At 37.7% G+C, this 24,177-nt stretch overlaps 1 non-coding gene across 1 annotated transcript; it reads right to left on the bottom strand.

The window, feature by feature from the left end:
• Positions 1-17,058: 17,058 nt before the first annotated feature.
• LOC142437927 (small nucleolar RNA SNORA84) lies at positions 17,059-17,189 on the bottom strand. Its single transcript, XR_012782426.1, has one exon. It is a non-coding gene; the product is annotated as a small nucleolar RNA SNORA84 (small nucleolar RNA).
• Between the last annotated feature and the right edge of the window lie 6,988 nt (positions 17,190-24,177).

Here is a 24,177-nt window from a genome sequence, read left to right as displayed (position 1 = left end):
CTTCCTCCAAAGTTTCCAACTAATTGTTCTTCCAGTGAGAAAAAGAACCTTTCTTTTTCTGTTTTAAAATTTCATTTATTCCAGGACATTACACTCTTGCTTTAAGTAATGCTCTACCTGTTTTAGAAAACATGTTTCTAATCCTTATACGTTTCTGCCTTTCATAGTTTTCTGCTTTTCACAATGGATCCTACGTACAAAGTGAAATGTGGAGACTTAAAGCAATATTGTGGCAGAAGAAGAGCAAATGATTGAGTGGGTCGTATCCACTCAATATTTGGGTCCCTGGCATGAAGTCGCTTGTCTACTTGGTGACTGTTGTCCTGTTGTTCGGTGTCTTCCAGTCAGTTCTTACTCAAAGTGACCCTATGTGTAACAAACGAAACTCTGCCCCATCCCGCCATCCTCACAATCACTGCTATGCCTGCGCCCATTGTTGCAGCCAGTGTGGGAACATATCTCACTGAAGGGTTTCCATGTTTTCACCGACCCTGTACTTTTCCCAGCACGGTGTCCTTCTCCAGGGACTGGTCTCTCTTGATACATACACTGTTTCCCCGAAAGTAAGACATCCCTGAATATAAGACCTACTTACAGTTTTTGCCTCTTGCTGAAATACAAGGCATCCTCCTGAAAATAAGACCTCACAGAAAATAAGGCCCCCAGAAACTACCATAACTCTGGACTCTGGACTGTAGTGGCGGGCTCCACCGCACAGCTCACTGTTGGTCACAGTGCAGCCAGAGCAGACAGGAAGTGCGAGGTCTCTTTTAATAAAACGATAAATGTGTACCATAATCTTCTTCATGGAAAAATAAGACATCCCCTGAAAATAAAACCTAGCGCATCTTTGGGAGCAAAAATTAATATAAGACACTGTCTTATTTTCAGGGAAATGGGGTATTGAACCTATGGAAGGCTGAATATCATCACCTTTGCTTCCAAGGAGTATTCTGGCTTTACTTCTTTTAGCAGATTTTCTTTCTTCCAGCAGCTTAGGATAATTTCATTAGCCTTTCCCAACACAATAATTCAGAGACACCCGTTCTCCTTCAGCCTTTTTTACTCATTGTCTAGTTTTCCTATACAGATGAGGCCTCCTTTGAGGATGTATGGCTGAATCAAGCATACCTTAGTCTTTAAGGTATCATCGATACTTTTAAACACTTTCAAGAGATCGTTGGTAATAGATTTTCCCAATGCAGTATGTAATTTGATGGTTTAAAAATGTTTGTTGACATAGCCTTCACATATCATACCATTTAATCATATTAAGAAGAATTGTGCAGTCACCACCAGTTTCGTTTGTTTCTCGTATTCATTGTTGTTAGCTCCCCTTGTCCCCAGCCCCCTATGTAATTATTGCTCCAGATACTATCTCTATAGATTTAACTATCCTGAATTCCATAAACAGAAAATCATCAAAAACCTAAACAGCATCAACAACAAAAAACCATGACAAAATAAACATAGAAAACCCTTAATCAAAAAGAAAGAAGAAAATATTAAAAACAAGCTGTTTTATATGGGTGAAAAGGGAGATCAAATAACAAGGTATCACACTTGAACTTAAATACACAGTGGGCTTCACAATGATCTCTATCTGAGAGTAAGGCTCCTCATATCCCTGGACTGTGGTCTGAGGCATTCTTCCGAGTTTTAATCCGTGTGGGGACCCTCCAAATAGACTTTGTGCTTCCGCTGCCATCCACAGCCTCTGGATATCCATAGCAAACTGTAGATGCAAAATTTAAGCTCGATACCCTTCCTTCCATCCGGGTCATTTGAGTTTTCCACTCTTTCTAGGAGTAAAGATGATGGATTCAAGTAAAATGAAATCCTAGACAACTTCAGTCTTTCTCCCTTTATTATGTTGTTACTTACTGCTTGAGTTGTGAGGATTTTTGTTTTCTTTCTGTGGAAAGAAATATAGCCATATTTCAGGCTATATTCCTTAATCTACACTAAGTGCTTCAAAACCCTGTTCAGATTCAGCAAGCAAGATCGTATCATCTGCAGATCACAGGCTGTTAATAAACCTTCACCCAAGCTTTATGCCACGTTCTTCTTCATACAGTCCAGATTCTCAGATCATTTGTTTAGAATAGAGATTAAATAAATATGGTGAAGTGATACAACCCCAACACACAACTCTCCAGATAATTTTTACCATGCCATCTCCTTGATTTTGATTGAATGATTTCTCTTGGATTATTTACAGGTTCCACATGAGCACAATTAACTGTTCTAGAATTCCCATGTTTTGAAATGTTGTCAATAATTAATTAGAATCCATATAACCTAACACATTTGCATAATCACTGAAACACTTAAACATATTTAACTCCAAGCTCTATATGATCACATAAAGATCTACTTCAGAAACCCTTCAGAGGGTCAATAAGTGTTGGGATTGACTCAGTGGGATTGGGTTTATCTTTTTTTTCAAACTGGGTTTATCTTTTACGTAAACAGTAAAACCCTGTTAAACATCTTTAGCTCACTGCTTTCAGCCAACGTCCATCTAACAGCATTAATAATATCCCTTGTTCCATGTCTTCTGAATCTGGATAGAATTTATAAGAGTTACCTGTTGATGCAACGCTTCTTCAGCAAATTTTGCTTACATGTGTTACTAATGCTATTGCTCAAGAATTTCTGCATTCTATTGGATCACCTTTCTTTGGGATGTGTACAATATGGATTTCTTATTGTCAGCTGGTCTGGTAGCTGTCTTTAAATTTTTAGCAAAGAGAGGTGAGCTCTCCTAGTATTGCATCCATGTGTTGAAGCATCTATATTGGTATTCCACTAATTCCTGGAGTCTTGTTTTTAGTCAATGTCTTCAATGTATGTTGGACTTCTTCTTTCAGTATCAGAAATTATTGGTCATATGCTACCTCCTGAAATGGAGCTTGTGTGTGTGTCGTGTGTGTGTGTGTGTGTACTGTGGCTAGTTTGATGCTTCCTGCATTATTATTGATATTGCCTACATTCTAGATATTGCCTAATCATTCACAATTGTACCTAAAAGCTTGCACTTTTTTCATTTTGCCAATTTAATCCTATTTTTGTTCTCTAACTCCAAGTCTATGCATATTTCATTATAGTAGGTCTTGTCCAGCCACTCTGAAATCTGTTCAGATCTTTTATTCCATCATTTCTTTAATCTGCTTTAGCTACCCTATGTTCATGAGCAAGTTTCAGCGTTTTAGTACATCTATTTTTGGTCTTTCTTTGTTTCTTGTCTTTTTAATAAATCAATTTTGGGGGGACTCGTACAATTCTTATCACAATCTATACATAAGTCCATTGTGTCAAGCACATTTGTACATTTGTTTCCCTCTTCATTCTCAAAACATTTGCTTTCTAGTTGAGCCCTTTGTATCAGCTCTTTATTTTCCTCTCCCTCCTCACTCACCCCTCCCCCACGCACACTTGATAATTTATACATTATTATTATGTCATATCTTACACCGTCCGACGTCGCCCTTCACCCACTTCTCCACTGTCCTTCCCTCAGGGAAGAGGTTATGTGTAGATCTTTGTAATATGTTCCCGTTTCTACCTCACCTTCCCCCCCACCCTCCCAGTATTGCCACTCTCATGACTGGTCCTGAAGGGTTCATCTGTCCTGGATTCCCTGCATTTCCAGTTCCTATCTGTACTAGTGTAAATCCTCTGGTCCAGCTGGATTTATAAGATAGAATTGGGATTCTTGTCTTTTTAAAGACCTTTTGGCTTCTTCCTATGTCTTTGATGTTATCCCACAACTCATCTCGCATTGGGCCATTAGTATTATATTCTTCAAATGCTTTTAAATTTAGGTAAGAAATACTTCAGACATACTTTGGTTCATGTGGACTTGTTTTAAATTTCTTCATCTTCAGTCTGAGTTTGATGGCCAATTTTAGTTGTGCCACATTAGCAAATGATGGTTCCAAAAGCAGTAGTCCATCCACATCATTAAGATCAACTCTGAATCAAGGATGCATCTCTTACCAGGTTGAATTTTTAGTGCATCACAATTCAGTGGCTTCTAGTGAGCACTGGTAAATCTAGGTCAATGGTTTAAACCCACAAGCCACTCAAAACACAAGAACCTAAGTCTTTCTGGTTTCCTAAAGTCTTACAGAGACCCTACATAGAATCAATATATGTTGGGATTGACTCAATGGTTGTGGGTTCATCTTTTGGCCATCTATCTACTATTGTGTTACCAGGGTTCCCAGAAAGAAATTACATCTACATAATTTCTAACTTAATATCTATTTTTTTCTTCGCCTTGGGTTAATTGGCTTGATCTCATAGGTAAGTAGTTTAAGGAAAAGACCATTTGAAAAGAAATGAAAATAAATTCATCTAATATGTGCAAAATCAATTATCCTGTTTCCTAAAAAATCCAACCACTTAGTGACTTATTATGTGCTCAGGAGTCCTGGTAGCAGATGGGTTAAACCATGGGCTGATAAGCAATGGTCAGTAGTTCAAATTCACCAGTAATTCCCTGGAAGAAAGATGAGGCTTTCTGCTCCAGTAAAGATTTCCCGTCTCTAAGGAGCAGTTCTACTCTGTTCATGGGATTAATATGAGTTAGAATTGACTCCACAGCAATGGCCTTGAATTGGCTTTATTATGTGCTAATCACTATGTGAGCCATGTCTATTATATATGGATAATATATATCTCTCAATCTATGAGATATATTTATGCTTATCTCATGCATCTATGCATATGTGCTTTTGCATAAATTATTCACTTGCAAATAAATAAATGATAAACTATGAATGTTACACCCATCTAACTCTAAAGCAGGTGAAATGTCATTTTTCTGTATTTTCAGATGAAAAGAATAGGCTCAGAAAGACTGTGTGGAATGCTCAAACTCATGCAACTAATAAATAGAAAGCCAGGGAGTATACGCAGATCTGTCTGACTCCTATGCTGGCACTTCTAACCACAAAAGATACACTGAGGGCTATTATATCCTAATATTACCTTCTTTTTCTAAAGGCATCATATTACTCATAATATTATTCGTACTAAAAAGTACACTTTTTATTTGAAATAGACACAACATAATATCTTTGCAGATGGTGACCTAGAATTTGTAAATATGTTGAGCCATGCTATGGCAGTAATGAGTGTACAGAGGGAGCCATCAGGGTGTGGGAACATTTTCAGGACATCTGGGGCCCATCAGCACCAAATCATTTAACAGAGTGCAAACAATTTAACACAGAGAGCCTCTCAATTATCTACTTGCAAATAAATAAATGATAAAGTATAAATCTTTACCCTGTAAGCAAGTAAGTACACTTATGGGTTTTCTTCCCAAAGATGGCATCATTAATTTGTGAATGTTCAGTAAACTCGGAATTTAACATTTACCAGCGTACAATATAAATTAGATGCATATGTCATAAATATGAATACCCTAAACATACTGCAATGGTCTGCACCGATTGGATTCCTCATGTTATTGTTCTTTCAATGCTAATAACACGAACCTGGCTCAAGTCAAGTGTCACAATCCTAGACAGCTTCATTGGCTTTCCGTCAGTGTGGTGAACCTGTTCATTTGGGTTTGGAGCCTCTGTTGGTAATTTAAATTTCCATCCCCGACATACTGATTCTTATAGAGTATACACACAACCACCTGGGGATCTTGTTAAAATGTATATTCTGATCTAAAACCTGGGATGGAAATGTAAATTATCTGCATGAGGAGGAGTGGAGGAGAACTGAAAGAATAAGTTTTAAACCTTACTTTCTCAGGAAAAACCAAAACCCACCTTCACTGCCATCTAGTTGACTCTGACTCACAATGGCCTTACAAGGACAGATTCGAACTGCCCCTCTGGGATTTCCAGACTGTTCGGGAGTCCAAAGCTTCATTCTTCTGCCTTAGAACTTGTGGCGCTCTCAAACTCCTGACCTTGAAGTTAGCCTTCTATCTCAGAACCAGCTCTCACCTTGCTTTCTAGGATTATAAAATATGCTAGGGTTTGGAAGTCAGAAATATTTGGTTTGATTTTGCATTTCTTCCTTGATTTTGAATAGTTTGTAAACATTAGTTATCTCTTTTTTAAAACATGGGAGCATTATACCCACCATCCTTGAGGATTCCCATAAGAATGAAAAGCAGGTGTACTTACAGAGTCAGCATAGAACATGCACTGAGGAGATGGTCGCTGTTACTCTTGTGCTAACCATCACTATTCACGGCATCACTTCATTAGCAGTAGCTCATTTGTTTCACAAATAAGTCCTGTGACATAAAGATCATGGCACTGAGAATTCTCAAGCCCACAAAAGGACATTTCCTGCATAAAATCAGAGAGGTCGCAGTTGATATGGACAAATTCCAAATTCCAGCTTCCAGGCCGTGACCTTTTTACGAGCTAGTTTCTTAGAACCTAAACTATGAAACATGACCATTCTTTAGTATTTTAATCATTTCAGGCTTCAAAAATAATTGATGATGAAAAACTATAGATAAGGTAATTTTTAATAAACTATTTTTCTCCAAATAGGTTTAGATCTACAGAATAATTTTGAAGATACCTTATATGTTCCTTGGTTGTCACAGCTTCTCAGTTGTTCCCGGTTTGTAACAGTGTCGGCATTTGTAAGGATGACTGGTTGGATGCTTTGTGGAATATCCTCAGCTGGAATGTGTCTGACATTGTCTCATGATTAGGCATGGGCAATGTGTATTTGAGAGGAAAACAAAGGAAAAGGACAGTTATTACCCCACCATTTTAAGAGTAGCTGGTCTCCATGTAGCTTATCAGGGAGAAGTTAACCTTGACCAGCTGACTGCAAGTAGGGTTCATAAATGCTCTCTAGTGAAAGGGCACTCTTTTTCTTTACTTTTGAAAGTGAATTCCAAAGTTTGAGGCAGTGGTTGTTGTATTCTACCTCAATAAAGGCATTCTACATAATTCTTTGGAAGTTTGCGTGGAATCTATGTCTTCTGTACCTCCCCCATTTCTTTCCCTATTGAATCATCCATTTATATCTGTTTGGACTCTGTAGATCTACTTTATATGCTCTGTTATTATCAAATGCCATTTACTTCCTTGCCCAAATTGTTCCAGTGTAAGCCATTAAGCCTTCTCTGGTGTTGCCTCTTTGGGGTGAGTGCTTGTTATTGGTTGTTTCTTTATAGAGTACTTTCTCCCATTCCAACAGAAGTAAGGCAATGTGGCGTCCTCCCGTTTCAGTTGCAGCACCGCCCATTTCTTCAGGGGTTGCTTACATTTCTTGGGGAATTCTAGAACAACCAAGATTCCCGTGGTAAGTGTAGGCACTGCTATGGCGTGTCATTACCTCTGGGCTTTCTCAGCTACAAAACAAAATATATCTATTTCTATATACTAACTAGGGTATAAACATATCTATAACTATTTCAGAACAAATACATTTATCTCAGAGGAAGCACATCGAGAATTCCCTTTAAGAGCAAGGATGAATTCTAGCTATTAACCTACTTTGGACATGTCATCAGTAGAGACCAGTCTCTCGTGCTTATCAGTTAGAGGGGGAGAGGCAAAAAGAGAAAACTCACAAAGAGATTATATGACACAGTCGTTGCAACACGGAGCTCCAACATGACAGTTGTGAGGCGGGCAGGCATCAGGCAGGGTTTGGTTTGGTTGTCCTTGGGTTGGAACTTACTGAACAGCACCTGACAACAACAGGAATAATTCTTTATGGAACCATCTTTATTCAGAGTAACCTAAACACGAATTCACACTGATTTCGTTAACACTAATCCATCACCGGATGGATCGTTCTAGCCTCTTACACTTGCTTATCTCCAACCTTCCATTACTATGGTGAGCCTGCTGGCTCCCAGGCTCACTTGTTCATAAGGTTGCTATAAATCAGAACCAACTTCATGGCACCTACCAACAGTAACCCTGGGTTAATAAAATTTGCCACTTTTTCATTTATGATGTTAATAATTTGTGCTCGTTCTTATTATTATTTGATCAGCGTGCCTAAAGATTAATCTATTTTTATCTATGTTTCCAAAGACCCAGATTTTGATTTTATTTTCTCCCTTGTTTTCCTGTTTTAAATTTTCTTGATTTTGGTTTTAAATTCTATTATTTCTTTTTCCATATTAACTTTAGTTTTAAAGTGCACCTTTTTTCTCTGTTCCTAGGGTAAAATAATAGGCTATTCATTTTATATCCTATTTTTCCTTCTTCTACTCTATTCATTTAATCTGAAAAAGTGGCTGTTTTTATGACATCTATAATTTTGCATTAAGTTGTATTTTCATTAATTTGACATATATTTATTCTATCTTGAGACTTCCTTGATGCATGTATTATTTTATAATTCTGCTATTTCAGATATTTGGGAAATTTCCAAATATCATTCTGTTATTGATTTGATTTCTGATTAATTCCATTATTGTCTGAAGACATACTCTATGTGACATATATTTTTACATATATTAAAGTGTGTTTTAGGGCCCAGCATGAGTTTCTTTTTTAATGAACGTGCCATCTGAGTTTGAGAATATATATTTCAATGTTCGCGGTTGGAGAAGCCCAAAAATATTAATTAGACCAAGTCAAATGGCAGAAATGTCCAGGTTAACTATATTCTTATTGATTTTCTGCCTGCTTAATTTATCAATTACTGACAGGGAGATATTGAATTTTTAATCATAATAGCTAATTTATCTATTTCACCTTGTAAATCTACAAATTTTTGCTTCATATATTTTGAGGCTGTGTTGTTATGTGCATGAATGATTAGCTTTGTTATGTTGTCCTGGGAAGTTGACCCCTTTATTATCATATAATAAATGTCATTGCCCCTGATGGTTTTCCTGGTTTGAAGTGTCTTTGAATGAAATTAATCTAGCCGCTTCAGCTCTCATTAATTTGTGTTAGCACAGTACATCTGTCTTTATCCTTTTACTTGTGACCCATCAATCTTTAAATAGATGTATGAGCTGGGCTTTTGAAGTAAAACAGAAAGATGAGTACTTTTTAAAATTTTCACGTTTAATTGATTTGTCGAAACTATTTGGGATTGAAAGCGATTATTTTTATATGTTTAACTATATTTCCACCGTGTTTGTAACTGTTTCTCTTTTTACCAGCAGCTTCTTTTTCTTCCTTGTCTGCCTTTATGATTCCACTGCATATCTTTCTTACCATATTGATAATATTCTTTTTAAAAGTTCATAAAATTATAGGATTTACAATATACATTATAAGACAATCGAATCTGCTTTTAATCCACTCTGGGTCACATGCGGTTCAGTTATACTTTAATAAAATGTATCCAATTTCTGTCTTCTATTAATTGTGACTTTTCTCTCACTTACTTAGTCTAGCATCACTGAAAATATTTCTATTTCCTCTAAGTAATCAATTACTTAAACAAGGTAAGAATAGAAATAATAGATTTTACTTTATCTGAACTTTTTATTCTCTAACATTCTTTTTTCTTTATATAAGTCCAAATTTCTGAACTGTTTGATTTTCGTCTATCTGAAGAAAATATTTCAACATTTTTTTACAGGGAGAACTCAGTTTTCTGAGACATATAAGAAAAATAGTTGATTTTTAGTTTGTACATATTTTTTCCTTTTTGTAAGAACAAGAGTTAAAACTTCTGAAATATTTGCATATTGGAACTTACTTGGTAGATTTGTTACATTAATTTTTTAAGAGAAATTATTGGCCTCAAAGGAATATGAATTTTCATGATTTTTCTATCCTTCTTACCAAAAAAGAAAGAAAACAGGAATAAATATGAAAGTTCAGCCAAAATTCGACTACTTAGTAATTTCTACTGTTAATAATTAAATGCATATTCAGTATTTATGCTTCTATGTATTTTTTGTGGGGTTCCCTATATACTTTTTAATTTCCTGTTTTTTCACTTTACATGATACAAATTATGAGAAAATATTCACATACCGTATTCTCATGGATGGATAATATTCATCATGGGATGTTGGTTAATTCAACAGGCTAGCCTATTAGTGACTGCATAAATGGTTTTGTGGATGTGCGTGTGCGTGTGTGTGTGTGTGCGTGCAGACTTCTCTAGTTCTCAGATGCTACGAGACTCCTTGATCCCATTCTTCAATTCTTTGCATATTTTAGCATTACATCTTCAAGGTCTTTCCCTCCTCCATGATCTGCACTATTCTTTCCATCAACTAAAAGCCCTCAGCTGTCTGCTTCAGGAAGGTTTGCAGTCTCGGAATTCCTATGGAGTAGTTCTCCTGTGTCCAAAAGAGTTGCTCTGAGTCAGTGTGAGTTTGATGACAGAGGTTTTGGTTTTGTTTTTATAGATCCCAAGTATAATGTGTTTGGTGCAGATTGGTAGATATGCATGTATCCTTATAAAATATGACATTTTTGTGTATATATATATTTCTATCTTAAATAAATGTAGTATATTTGAAAATTTCTAACAGAATTATACATGCTTTTGTGTGTACATCCAAACTATTACTTCTACTTCATGGAAGCAGTAGACAAGAGATCAAACTAGCCATTACTCTGTCATATTACTTTAGGATGAAGCTTGTTTTTGTTTCATTTTTTGTTGTTTTACTTTTCCACTAACATCAGTTTAAATGGGGTTTTCAGAAACAAAAATTCCATCATTCTCTTACTCATAAAAACACAGAAATTTAAGCCAAGTTTCACATCCCCTTTACACCTTAATAAATAAAGTAAAATAAATACTCTCTTCATTACAGAGAGTATGTCTGTTCTCTGCCCACATATAAGACCCTTCCATTTTCCACAGAGTTGAAAGCTCACACTGGCATGACTACAGACATCGGAAAATCAATTACTGACATTAATAACCAAAACTTAGCGCTAAATTTCTGGCTAGCAAATTGGGAATCATTTATGAATTTTGAAATTTATTCATTTAAAAATAAATTGTACTAAAGCAACTGGATGATACAATATAATCATAAAAATTCTTGCCTGTAATATCCTTAAATTATAATGCATTACTATATCCCATTAGGTATTGAACAGAAATATATAAGAAATAGATAAGAATTCCTTTACAACTGAACAAGATTGTGAAATCAAGTTTAATCAAGGTTTCTGCATATATTCCTACAACTTAGAGAAACTTTCAGGTCATATATAGAAAAACTGATCTTGTGCAGGGATTTTAATATTAAAATTTCCTACACTTAAAATTAAATTTCCTACACTTAAAACCACATTGTATAGAAAAATGAAAGTGCAGACATCTCTCATTTGTTAATTTATGGATATTTATTAAAGATAAATTGGAAATATTACATAGCGTTTTATCTTTAAATTGCTAAGAACACATAATAGAACAATAATTAAGTCACTAGATCAAGCTTCACCGAAAATGAGCTATTTTGATATATTTAGTTCCGAAAGCTGAAAACCCTGTGTTAAGTTTGCATTGGCTTGGGAGTGAGGAAATGGTATGTGTGTGTGTGTGTGTGTCCAGGGGTGGGGGCTTGGGGGGAAGTGGGGCTCATATCTGACATTCTCTGGCTATCCAGAGCAGGAGGATGGTGTCAGTGACACAGCCTCTGATACCTCAACTGCTTCAGGCCAGGACCTAGCAAATTCTCTTTTTGGCACTTCCTTTCGATGGTATCAATATCCTCTGTTTCTGCTTCTTAAAGGGCTCAATTTTATACGCAGTGAAATGGCAAAATTGACCAGTCCCCAACTTAGATACTAGTACATGTTATGTGAATTATCCCACCCAGCATTTGGTGAGGGTGAGCCAAGACTCTGCATAGAAGAGCCATGACAAATACTTTCACTTCACTGCACGGATGTCCAAACTCACTGTCACCTAGTTCAATTCAACTCGTAGTCATCCTTGAGGTCAGAATAGACCTGCCCATTTAAGTTCCTGAGACTTTAAATCATTACAGCAGCATCAGAGTTCTTACTTCCTCCTTCCTGGGGTGGGCGGTGGGTAGATGTACCCAACACAGTGTGTCATTTGATCTCTTGACTGTTGCTTCCATGAGCATGGATTGGGGATGCAGGCAAAATAAAATCCTTGACAATGTCAACGTTTTCTCCTTTAATCATTGATGCTACTCATAGTAACATCCAACTGTGAGGATTTTTGTTTTCTTTACATTAAATTGCAATCTATACCGAAGGCTACAATATTTGATCTTCATCAGCAAGGGCTCCAAGTCCTCCTCACTTTCAGGAAGCAATCATGCGTCATGTGCACACCAAAGCCTCCTTTCAATCCTGATGCTACCTTCTTTGTATAATTCAGTTTCTCTAATGCTTTGCTTGACATACCGATTGAGTAATTATGGTGTGAACATAGAACGCTGACATACACCTTTCCTGCTTTTAAACAATAAAGTATTCTCCTGTTTTGTTCCAACAACTGACTCTTAATTCATGTCCAAGTCCATTTGAGCACAATGAAATGTTTTGGAATTCCCATTCTTCTCAAGGTTTTCCACGGTTTGCTATGATTTGCAGAGTCAAATGCCTTTGCTTAGTTGATAAGTAAACATCTTTCTGGTATTCTCTGCTTTCAGTGACGACGCATACGATGCAAGCAAGGATATCCCTTTCCCCACACCCTCTTCTGAATCCGGTCTGAACCTCTAATAGCTCCCTGTCAATTTACAGATGCAACGGTTGTTGGGTGCATTCTGTAAATTTTACTTGCATGCAACATTAGTTATATACTCCACAACTCATTTCCATGGAGTAAGTTATGACTCATATTGTCCTATAATGCAAACATTCTCTTAGGTCACCTCTCTTTGAAATGGATATGAAAATAAATATTTTTGAGTTAGTTGGTCAAGTATCTGTCCTTCAAATTTCTGAGCATATGTGAATGAGAGCTTCTAGTGAGCTTATCTAGAAATGTTATGCCAGTAATGGATATTCTTGGAGCCTTGTTTGTGGCTAATGTTTTCCGTAAAGTTTGAACTTATTCCTTCAGTGCAATTAGTTCTTGCCCGTTTGCTACCCACTGAAATGGTGGAATGTTGACTAGTTTAGTTTTGTTGATACTTTGCTTCTGGGTATTATTTCTATATTTTTTGATGCTTACTGCATAATGCAATATTTTGCCAATAGAATCTTTTAATGTCAAAACTCAAGACTTGACTTTCCTCTTGTCCCACTATCATGCTCAGCCTTCCTTTGTGTTTCAGTAATTCCTCTAGGTTACAAAGAACTAGGAGGCAAAAGGCATCTATAGAGGTCTAAACACAGGAATGTACATATGTAAATATACTTATATATGATGGTGGGGAAATAACCTTAAGTGCATATATTTATAGGTTTAGTATTAAGGTAGCAGATGGACATTGGGTCTCCACTCAAGTACTCCCTCAATGCAAGAACACTTTGTTCTATTAAACTGGCATTCTGTGAAGTTCAACTACCCAACATGATTGCTGAAGAAAAATGAGTGCATAAGCAAAGATGATGAAGAAAGCTGATGGTGCCTGGTTATTAAAAGATATAGAATCTGAGGTCTTAAAGGCTTGAAAGTAAACAAGTGGCCATCTAGCTCAAAAGCAACAAAGTCTATATAAAGAAGCACTTCAGCTTGTGTGATCACGAGGTGTCAAAGAGATCAGGCATCAGGCATCAAGGAACAAAAAAATCATATCATTGTGAATGCAGGGGAGTGCAGAGTGGGGACCCAAAGTCCATCTGTAGGCAACTGGACATCCCCTTACAGAAAGGTCACGGGGAGGAGATGAACCATCAGGGTTCAGTGTAGCAATGATGAAACATACAACTTTAGTCTAGTTCTATAATGCTTCTCCCCACCCACTATTATGATCCCAATTCTACCTTAAAATCTGGCTAGACCAGAGGATATACACTGGTCCAGATAGGAACTGGAAACACAGGGAATCCAGGACAGATGATCCCTTCAGAACCAGTGGTGAGAGTGGCGATATCAGGAGGGTAAAGAGAAGAAGGGGTGGAAAGGGGGAACTGATTACAAAGAATTACATATAACTGCCCCCTATAGGACAGACAACAGAAAAGGGGGTGAAGGGAGATGTCCAGCAGTATAAGACATGACAAAATAATGATAATTTATAAATTATCAAGAATTCATGGGGAGAGGTGAGGAGGGAAAGGAAAAATGAGGAGCTGATACCAAGGGCTCAAGTAGAAAGCAAATGTTTTGAGAATGATGATGGAAACAAATGTACAAATGTGCTTGACACAATGGATGCATGTATGGATTATAATAAGAACTGTATGAGACCCCAATAAAATGATTTTAAAAACCCTCAAAGCTTGCATTTTTTCATGATTTTTTTTTCATTTTAAGACATGCTGATCATGTTCTTCCCTTTTGTTTTCTAACACTAGATCTTTGCATATCTCGTTATAATATCTTACATTATCTTCATTAGTTACCTTTTGAAATTTTCTGTTCAGCTCTTTGACTTCATCATTGTGTCCATTTGCTGTAGTTAGTCTATGATCAAGAGCAAGATAGATCTTGAAGTGCCCTTTTGTGCCTATAATTGCAACACCATTCCCTCTGATTGTGTCATTCCTAGCACAGGAAACCATAAGATTTCCTGATTGAAAATGGCCAATACCAGTTCATTTTGGCTCACAACACCTAGAACATTGATCTTTAGATGTTCCGTTTCCTTTTTGTTGACTTCCAATTCCTGTAGATTGATAATTTGTACATTCCAAGTTCTGATTATTAGTAGATTTTTTTTTATTTGTGCCCCGTCAGTAAACGGAAGTCTTAAATTCTTGACTCTCACAGGTTTTCTTAATTCCCGTCATTTTGTTCCCCTCTACTTTGAGAAGGCAGCTCTTTCTCAGTCAGATTTGAATGCTTTCAGATATGAGGGGCTCATCTTCTGGCACTGTCTTTGACAATGTGTTTTTCTTCAGTTTATTATGCCTTCAGTTCTGACAGTGTTTCTATGTTCTGCATAAGTTTTCCAGCTGCTAATTCCTCAGAGGAATTAGCATAGTCTTTTCTTAGTTTGGAAGCTCTGCTGAAACCTGCTCACTTTGTGGAATCCACTGGTATTTGAAATAACAATGACATAAGGAACCACAGCACAGTGTGTTAGTCTGGGTAGACTAGAGAAACAAATCCACAGACACTCATGTATATAAGAGAGGGTTTTACATAAAGGGTAAGTGTACATTAAAAAGCAACCCAATCCAGTGTTGTCCAAGTCCATAAGTCCAACATGAGCCCATATGTCTGACACTGATCTATAAAGTCCTCCTCAATCTTACAAAACACATGCAATGATGTCGACTACAGAGGAAAGCCAAATCAGTGAGCATGTAAGCATCTCAGCGCTGGCAGAGGGTCTCCATGCAGCTGCTCCAGCACCCAGGGCTGCATCAGGTTAGGTCCATGGGGCTTCTCCTTGGGGATGTCTTGCAGGAAGTGAGCCTTGCCAGCTGAAGGAGGGAACTGGCTAATGCAGCTGCACCCTGTTCCTACCATCAGAGAGCAAAAGACCCGAGAACTAGAAAGGCCAGAGTAAGCGTGCCATTTATCTCACCACCCTTTAATTGTCCCCGCATATGTTTATTGGCCAGGTTGGCACAATAAACCTTAACTATCCCATATAGTAAACTGACAGATACATGGTGGGAATCTCTTATGCTAGGTTAACATTTTAATTGTGAACTTAAATTTTTCTGAATTGGTTGCTTATCCAGCAAAAACTAAACTTTCTTTGAATTATTTGTCCACCTGAGAACATTCAATGCATTCCAAATAGTCATAAATAGTCAAAAAGAAAAACTACCTCCTTAGTCTTGTGCCTCAAGTGTTAGGTATGGTTACACGGAAGGACTTAAAGAGATCATTAGAAGACCAGTGTGATACCTAGAGCATGAAAACCAAGTGAGGGAATTATTGCTCTGGAGTTTCGTAAAGTAACAGAGATATGCTGCTCCGGTACACGGACAAGTATAGAGCACATATATAAAACACATTTTACTGCAATTCTTTGCATGATTATTATTTAAAGTTGAGAGCAAGAAATCTCCCAGTAGCTGATAATGGTTTGTTTGAAATAAACTGCTCTTTGTAAAGCAATTTCCACTATTTTCCATATACACCAATTTAATGTATTCAGTTGTTTAAAATAGCTATTTTTACATTCAGTTAAATGCAATATTACAGTTTGTATCATTTTCTTTTCACAGGAAAGTGACTGAATTTAAATCTAAAAATATAGATGAGAAAGAAACATGTATTTTGATATAAAAATAGTTGGATAATAAATCAGTTAAATGGCTTAACTGGGCCACTAATTGTTTCTGGATATCAAGTAATTATTTGATAAAGTTGATTGTTTAATTAAACTACTTATCGGGGTTTATTTTTAAAGAAGTTTTTTTTTGTCTTATTAACTTTTACTTATTCACCAAGATCCTTCAACTAAGAAGTAACATCATGAAGAAGACTCTAAACCTGACACTCTCATTCTTTTGTTCTCAGTTTCCACAAAATTTCTAAGAGCACCTTGTGCTGGTATAAAAAGCAGGGCCACATGTGGAGTTGCAGTTGTGTGACGCACACACATCCATTCAATCGCATCATCCCAGCAATCATGGAGACCGTTATAGTGCTGTTGTTCTGTTTCTTTCACAAATAAAGGTACTGAAGTTCAAGGATTCACATAACCTACTTATATCAAATTATGTAATAAGTAGCAAGAACAAAGATGATAAAGTCAGAGTGAGGATAAGAAGTATGGATAGAAATTAAGAAGGAGGAGGAGGTGATCAAGAAAATCAAGACACAAAGAATGAGAGCCAAGAAAACATAATGACTGAATTTGTACAGTTTGAATCCAGGGGGCAGAATTTAAACTGTATTACCAAAAAAGAAAAGTGTAGAGGAAAGTCAGTCATGCATATATATTTTTTAAATCATTTTATTGGGGACACTTACAGCTCTTGTCACAACCCATCCGTCCATCCATTATGTCAAGCACATTTGTACATATGTTACCATCATTTCTTTCTTTTTTTTTTTTTGCCATGTACCAGTGACCGGGCTATGGAGGCTGCTGAAAAGGAACAGCCCCCATGCATACATCACAGTATTGCTCTGGCCCATTGCCATCAACTGGAACGCTGTACCTGAAACAAAAGCACCCAGCAACCATCATTTTCAAAAGCATTTTCTTTCTACCTCAGCCCTTGATATCAGCTCTTCATTTTACCCCTCCCCCACCCTCTCTCCCTCATGAACCCTTGATAATTTATAAATTTATAATCCCCCCCCCATGTCTTACACCAACCGCTGTCTCCCTTCACCCACTTTTCTGATGTCCATCTCCCTAGGAAGGGGTTATATGTAGATCATTGTGATTGATGTTCCCACTCCCACCCGCACCACAGTCCCCTTCCCCTCCTGGTTCTCTGTTCTCATTATTTGGATCTGCGCTTTAAATGCTCACAGGTTTTCCTCCACACCAACTCTTCTCAAACATGAGTGTATAGGAGAAGCCGCTGAAGCTTCTGGTGGATTCAGGTTTGGCTTAAGGGCAGAACCCTTACCTTCAATATAGGAGACGCTGGCTTGACTCCTGGCCAGTGCACCTCATGCATACCTACCATCCTCTGTCAGTAAAGGCTTATGTGGCTATGATGCTGAGCAGATTTCGCCCAATATTCCAAACTAAGACAGACTGGGAAGAAATGTCTGGATGTTTGCTTATGAAAAGAAAATCCGCCAATAAAAACCTATGGATCACAGCAGTTCGATTCTGCTGTGCATGCGGTCGTCTCGAGCGAAGGTCATTGGGACAGCAGTCAACAATAGCAAGTATTGCGCCGAATCACTAGAAAACGCGCAAGCGATCCCCAGGACTTGTGACGGGCATCACTGTGGAAGCTACCATGCTCACTCTGCCAAGGGACCTCTTGGAAGCAAGGATTTGAACATGATTTCAGTAGCAAGCATGGCGATAATTTAATGTGCTCCTTCGAGCTGAGCCACACCGCGGTTGGGAACAAATAATTGACTGTAATGTGAAAATATTTAACATACATGGATACAATAATTTCCCTAAGCTCAAGCACCCTGTTATTTGTGATTTGAATTTTCATGCTGATGCTAAACAATGTCATTTTCATTCTCTTCCAGTAAATTTTGATTAATGAGAAAGTGGTTTATGTCTTTCTCCTATAAATTATCTCTTGTTCCAACCTGCTATCATTTTCACTGACTTTTTATTGATGTGTCTTAGAAGAGTGAGTAGAGACTTATATCTCCTTAACTCATCTTTTTATTAGCCATTGTAATTATTTTCCTATTCTAAAAATTATATGTTTATTACTGAGGTTTTAAAATATTTGAATAAGCAATGAGTAAATATCTTATTAATATTTCTATAACATTTTCCTAACATTTCTATAAATAGTGTAATTAAATACACTACTTCAATCTTATATTTATAATTATATATAAGTTTACATATAGATATGCCTGGAAAATGCAAAACAATATATATTCATTTTAATCTACTTTTGAATTTAATTTTAAATCATAAATGATTTTATATTATTTTCTTTAGAACTGCATTTTAAATAGCCACATATTATTATAATGTATACACTAAACCATTAATCATTTGCATTTGTTTGAATTATCAGGCAATGTTGAGAAGTTCTTATATTTAGGTCTTCAGACACATTTTTATTACTCCCTTTGCATATTTACTTTTGCTAGCTCACGAATTTAAATATACCTAACTCTTTTGCAAGAATGTTATAGAAACTTTTTCACAATTTATATGCCACAAACAATGAAGGTATCTGACTCTAGGTCCTTTATCAACACTGCATTTTACCACTTTGAAATTTTGATCGTTTTGATATTGACAAACACTTTTAATTAAAATTTTTCCTTGATTTTCAGGGAGATGAACTAGTTGTTCTTATATTTAATTGTTTCAAAATGATTCTTATGACTTCTATGCCACCCTGAACTATTAATTTCTTAACAGTTCATGACAAGCCAAAAGATTGACTATAATATCTCTCTCTAAGTGAAGGTTTAACATTATTTGGTGATATTATCATGTTTGAAAGTGTTTTATCAAGCACTACCTGTGTAGTATGCAATGGTCCTGGGTTATGGTGAGAATGAAATGAGATTAAAAAGTAAAGTGCTGCTCCTAGAACTTAGCACAATGCTATAACCCAATAAATTATATTTTAAGTGCCATTGTTATATTAGGTAAACACACTTTGGAGTAAGTAAGTGATGAGGAAACGAATAATCCAAACAAAATTGTTTAAATTATTAAATCTGAACATGTTCTGGTGTTTCTGCAGCTGCAGTAAGTTAGCACACATGGATACCCATCGACATCTAAAAAGGTCCGTGTTCTGTATGTTGAATACATCATTATAGTTAAAATCACTCCAGTCCTTTGTTGAGTAACCACGCGCATCTTGGCAGAGGGAAAACACTCAAGCGCTAACTCAGGGCATAGCAATTCTGATGACTTCCGGGCCACACTGAACTATTCCTTTCTCAGCAGTTCATGGCAAACCAAAAGAATGTTTTCTGATTTAACATTATCTTGCTGATTCCAACTTGAGGATTAGGGAGTGGCGTCTTGAGCTGCCTGCCACAGGTCAGCTGTCCGAAGGCAACAGCTGCTTCTCAGCAGGAAATTGAAATGAGGCTGTCTGCTCCTCCACAACTTTAAAGCCCTGGAAACTCAGAGCCAGTTCTAGTCTGTCCTGCAGGCACATGAAGAATAAGACAGTGGCAAGAAAAATATGTAAAGTTTGCTCTGGATCACACAAATAGCAACTGACACAACCAAGATTTCAGTGGGGTTTGCATGACACAGAGCTCCAGTCTGAGAGATGAGTGGCACTGTTTGATGGCTGCAGAAATTGTTGACATCCTTTGTCGGCGGTGGCGGTGACGGTTAGTGAGTGCTACCTTACCTTGGTGGTGCCATGAAAGCCACGGGCACTCCCATCAGAATGTCTGAGGCTCGTTTGTCTTCATTAAAATGTTTGTATTCAGTAAAATATTGTTGAGCCCTGGTGGTGCTGGCAGGTAAGTGTTGGGCCCCATAAAGATTTGAAGCCTTGAAACCTTCAGAGATCCATTTTACTCTGTTCTATAAAGTCACTATGGATTGGAATTGACCAGATGGCAGAGAGTTTTACAATATTATTTGTCACGGTGAGCTGTCACAGAGTCCCGAATCCTAGCAACGCCCTGCACAATAGAAGAAAGCATTTCCCAGCCTCTCACGATTATCATAGTTGTTATATTTCAGGACACTGTGGCCAGCCATGGTGCCAAACTACCATTCTGGTGTCATCCTTGCTTTCAAAGACCTTCTACGGAGCATGATGACCTTCTCTGGGGACTCACCGTTCTGATGGCATGCCCGAAGTACATGAGACCAGTCTGTCATCCATGCTCCTAAAGAGCATTCTGGCTGTACTTCCAACATAATAAAATATAATATCAAAAGTCTTATTTGCTTTTACTTGTTGTTTTCTTCTGTTGTTATAACCATGCCATGGACACGGCAGCACGATTCCTGAAACACATTTGCAAGAATTCCTTGTGCTGCTTCCATGATAGAATTCTTGCCATGCAAGCAGAAAACTAGGGTTCAATTTCTGGCCAGGGCACACCCAACTGCAGCCACAATTCCGCAGAGGTTGTGTGTTACTGTGGGTGCTGAATGGGTTTCAGATAAGCTTCCACACTAAGAAAGACAAGGAAGAAAGATCTCACAACCCGTTCCTGAAAACCAGTGAAAATCACACTAACTCCTCAGTCAGTTTTGGAAAATTATATTTTCCCAGGAATTCTAGCATTTTCATCATTTCATGCTTTTTAATTGGAAAAAAAATCTCTTCTTTGTTGGCTAAAATTAGGCTTTATTATGTTCTCATATCTATTTTTGCTTTCTTTTTTCCCTTTTTCTTCCTTTATTTGGCCAGCCTTGTCAGAAATTTATTGCTAATCTTTACATATTCACAAATACTGATAGTGTTAGTCATGTGTCTTAGGCTGGGTACTCTAAAGAAGTGATACTAGTATAGCTTATGTATATATATATATATATATTTATACAGATTTATAATTAGCAAACTAATTAAAAGTTCAACTATAGTATTGGAGAAGAATTGAAAGTACTGCCAAAAAACCACAAGTAAATATGTTTTGGAAGAAATACAGCCAGAGCGCTCTTCGAAACAAGGATGGTAAGATTGTGCCTTATGTATTTTGGACACGTTTTGGGGGAAGCTAGTCCCTAGAAGAGGACATTATGTTTAGCAAATAGAAGGTGGTGAAAAGGAGGAAGGCCAACAGTGATGTGGATGATGCAGCAGCTACAACAACAGTCTCAAACCCAACAAGCGTGAATAAGGTGCAGGATGGTGCTATGCTGTACAGAGGGCTACAATGGACTGGAACTGACTCAGTAGGACACAGCAATCAGTCTCTCTCTCTCTCTCTCTCTCTCTGTCTCTCTCCACATTAGCACACACACACACATATATAGAGAAGTTTAGATCAAGGAAATGGTTCACCACATTGTAGAGGAAGGCAATTTCCAAGTGGTAGGTTGGGAGCTAATTAGACATCTTCTCCCACCATCTGCTCTACAGACCATTTGTCCTAAACACGCATCTTAGTTGGTTATAGTTTTTTTTTTCTGATGGGGTGATTCAAACATTTTTTTCTCTTCTTCTTTGTTTAGCTTTGATTCATCATCTGTTTATTTGTTTCCAAAACCATTTTATTGGGAGCTAATATAGATATCATAGCATTCCATAGTTCAATCACATCAAGCAGTATTGGACAATTACTACCACAATCAGAAAACATGGGGTGCTACTAGCAATCCTTCAGTAACTGTTGTTGGTGTGCTTCTTCCATGCAGATTCAGTTAACATCAACTTACATGACTGCTTGTGGGGAAACAAGCCTATACGACTCCATCTGAGAGCTGGGCACCATCTAATTTCTTCACCACACTTTGCTATAGCACCCTATCTTCTGCGTTCCCTTCTTAGGGGTGAGTGTTGATGAGGGCCATAATGTAAGAACTAATTTTTCTCAAATTAGAGCTAGGATTAGTGTGAGCCCCAAACCCATTCCTGAGTCCATGTTTTTATCTTTTTTGGCTCCATTTAGACTCCCATGTTAATTTATGAGAGTCTTATAAATCTCTCCCTGGGGCATAAAAATCTTCTGTTAATATTGTCACTGATTAGCCCCTGGTACTAATTTTTAGAGCACTGTTTAGAGAGGGATATTGGATTTTGTAGGCTGTCGCAATACCTGAATTATTAATTTATACAAAATCAACCATTTCGTGGCTGGACTCCATTTACACACGCAATGGGAGGCTATTATCAGGGAAAATTTATAATAATATTCACGTAGAATGCCAGTGCAGGTTTGCTAGAATAATATATATCTCAACAGCATATCGGGCATTGATGTAGTAGGTCAAAGATTGTCCACCTACCAACAGTTCAATAATGATGGTACAGCTGTCTTCTGCTTCTCCAAACACCATGGATTTTCAGTCTCAAGTCCTCAGGTTCAAGTGTGTTTGAGGAAGTCTAGTTGACCTAGTGGAGATTCCACACTGCATCTCACTGGTTCAGCCTTTGCTGCATGTGATGTGCCACAAAGATCCAGGATGTGCCCAGAAACTGGGGCCACCGGGCCTCATCCGAAACATATGACCAGGGATGCCTCTTCTTAGGGCCTTAACAGTACAGTACCCCTGCTCTCTCTTGGAGGTCGGTCATACCGCCTCTCCTACCAGCAGCCAGGCACTGTGCTCCCCCAGACATGTCTGCCCCCTTTCCCCTCTCAGGATGTGGCTTTCCCTTTGGTGTCCCTCATGCCTCTGACAAGGCTGTCTCCTTGGCCAAGGGAACTTCATCATAAATTTGCCTGGCAGCTTTTCAGCAGCCAACATTCCTGCCCTTAACAATGTGAGGAGCCCTCCACCAAAGTGACCTTCAAAATACTTACCGAGAGTATACATTTGTCAGCTTCTTTTAGTTTCCAGGAATGAAGAGGGACATGACAGGACAGCAATTTGAGGACGTAGAAGATGTGAGAGAAACAAAGGTGGGGGAGGTGCTGTCAGCCATCCAAACAGATGAGTTGGAAAATTCTTTCCAAGAATGGAATCACAGATTTGACGGATATATTAAGTGTTGTGGAGAGTATCTTGAAAAATAAAATACATAGCTGTGGAGAAAAAACTGCATTTTCGGGAGTACCTCCTCATATGAGATTCACTGGCAACTCTCTAGCATTCTGGCTGGCCGCCCTGGCCAGAAGACTGGATGCCTTGCAAGCCTGAGCTTCTGTCCATCCTGTTGCTTGCCTCAAGATCAGTGAACTCATATAATAGCTGTCCTTTTGTGATTGACTAAATTCACTTAGCGTAATGTTTTTGCAGAACCCTCCATGTCCTGAGGTGTCTCATGGTGTCATCATTGTTTTTTTATTATTTTATTTTTTTTATTTTAACAATTTATTGGGGCTGATACAATTCTTTTCACAGTTCATACATATACATACGTCAATTGTATAAAGCACATCTGTACAGTCTTTGCCCTAATCATTTTTTTCTCTTTTCTTCTTTTACATTTTATTAGGGACTCATACAAATCTTACCACAATCCATACATATACATACATCAATTGTATAAAGCACATCCATACATTCCCTTCCCCAATCATTCTCAAGGCATTTGCTCTCCACTTAAGCCCCTTGCATCAGGTCCTCTTTTTTTTCCCCTCCCTCCCCTTTTCCCCCCTCCCTCATGTGCCCTTGGTAATTTATACATCGTTATTTTGTCATATCTTGCCCTATCCGGAGATTGTTTTTAAAGATGCATACTATAAGCAAATGTGGTGAAGAAAGCTGATGGTGCCCAGCTATCAAAAGATATAGCGTCTGGGGTCTTAAAGGTTCAAAGATAAACAAGTGGCCATATAGCTCAGAAGCAACAAAGCCCACACTGAAGAAACACACCAGCCTGTGTGACCACTAGCTATCGAAGGGATCAGGTATCAAGAATCAAGGAACAAAAAATCATATCATTTAAAATGTGGGTAAGCGCAGAGTGG

This window comes from Tenrec ecaudatus, chromosome 1 (genome assembly GCF_050624435.1).
Source record: "Tenrec ecaudatus isolate mTenEca1 chromosome 1, mTenEca1.hap1, whole genome shotgun sequence".
NCBI lineage: Eukaryota > Metazoa > Chordata > Mammalia > Afrosoricida > Tenrecidae > Tenrec > Tenrec ecaudatus.
This window is presented reverse-complemented; position numbering and strand designations above follow the sequence as displayed.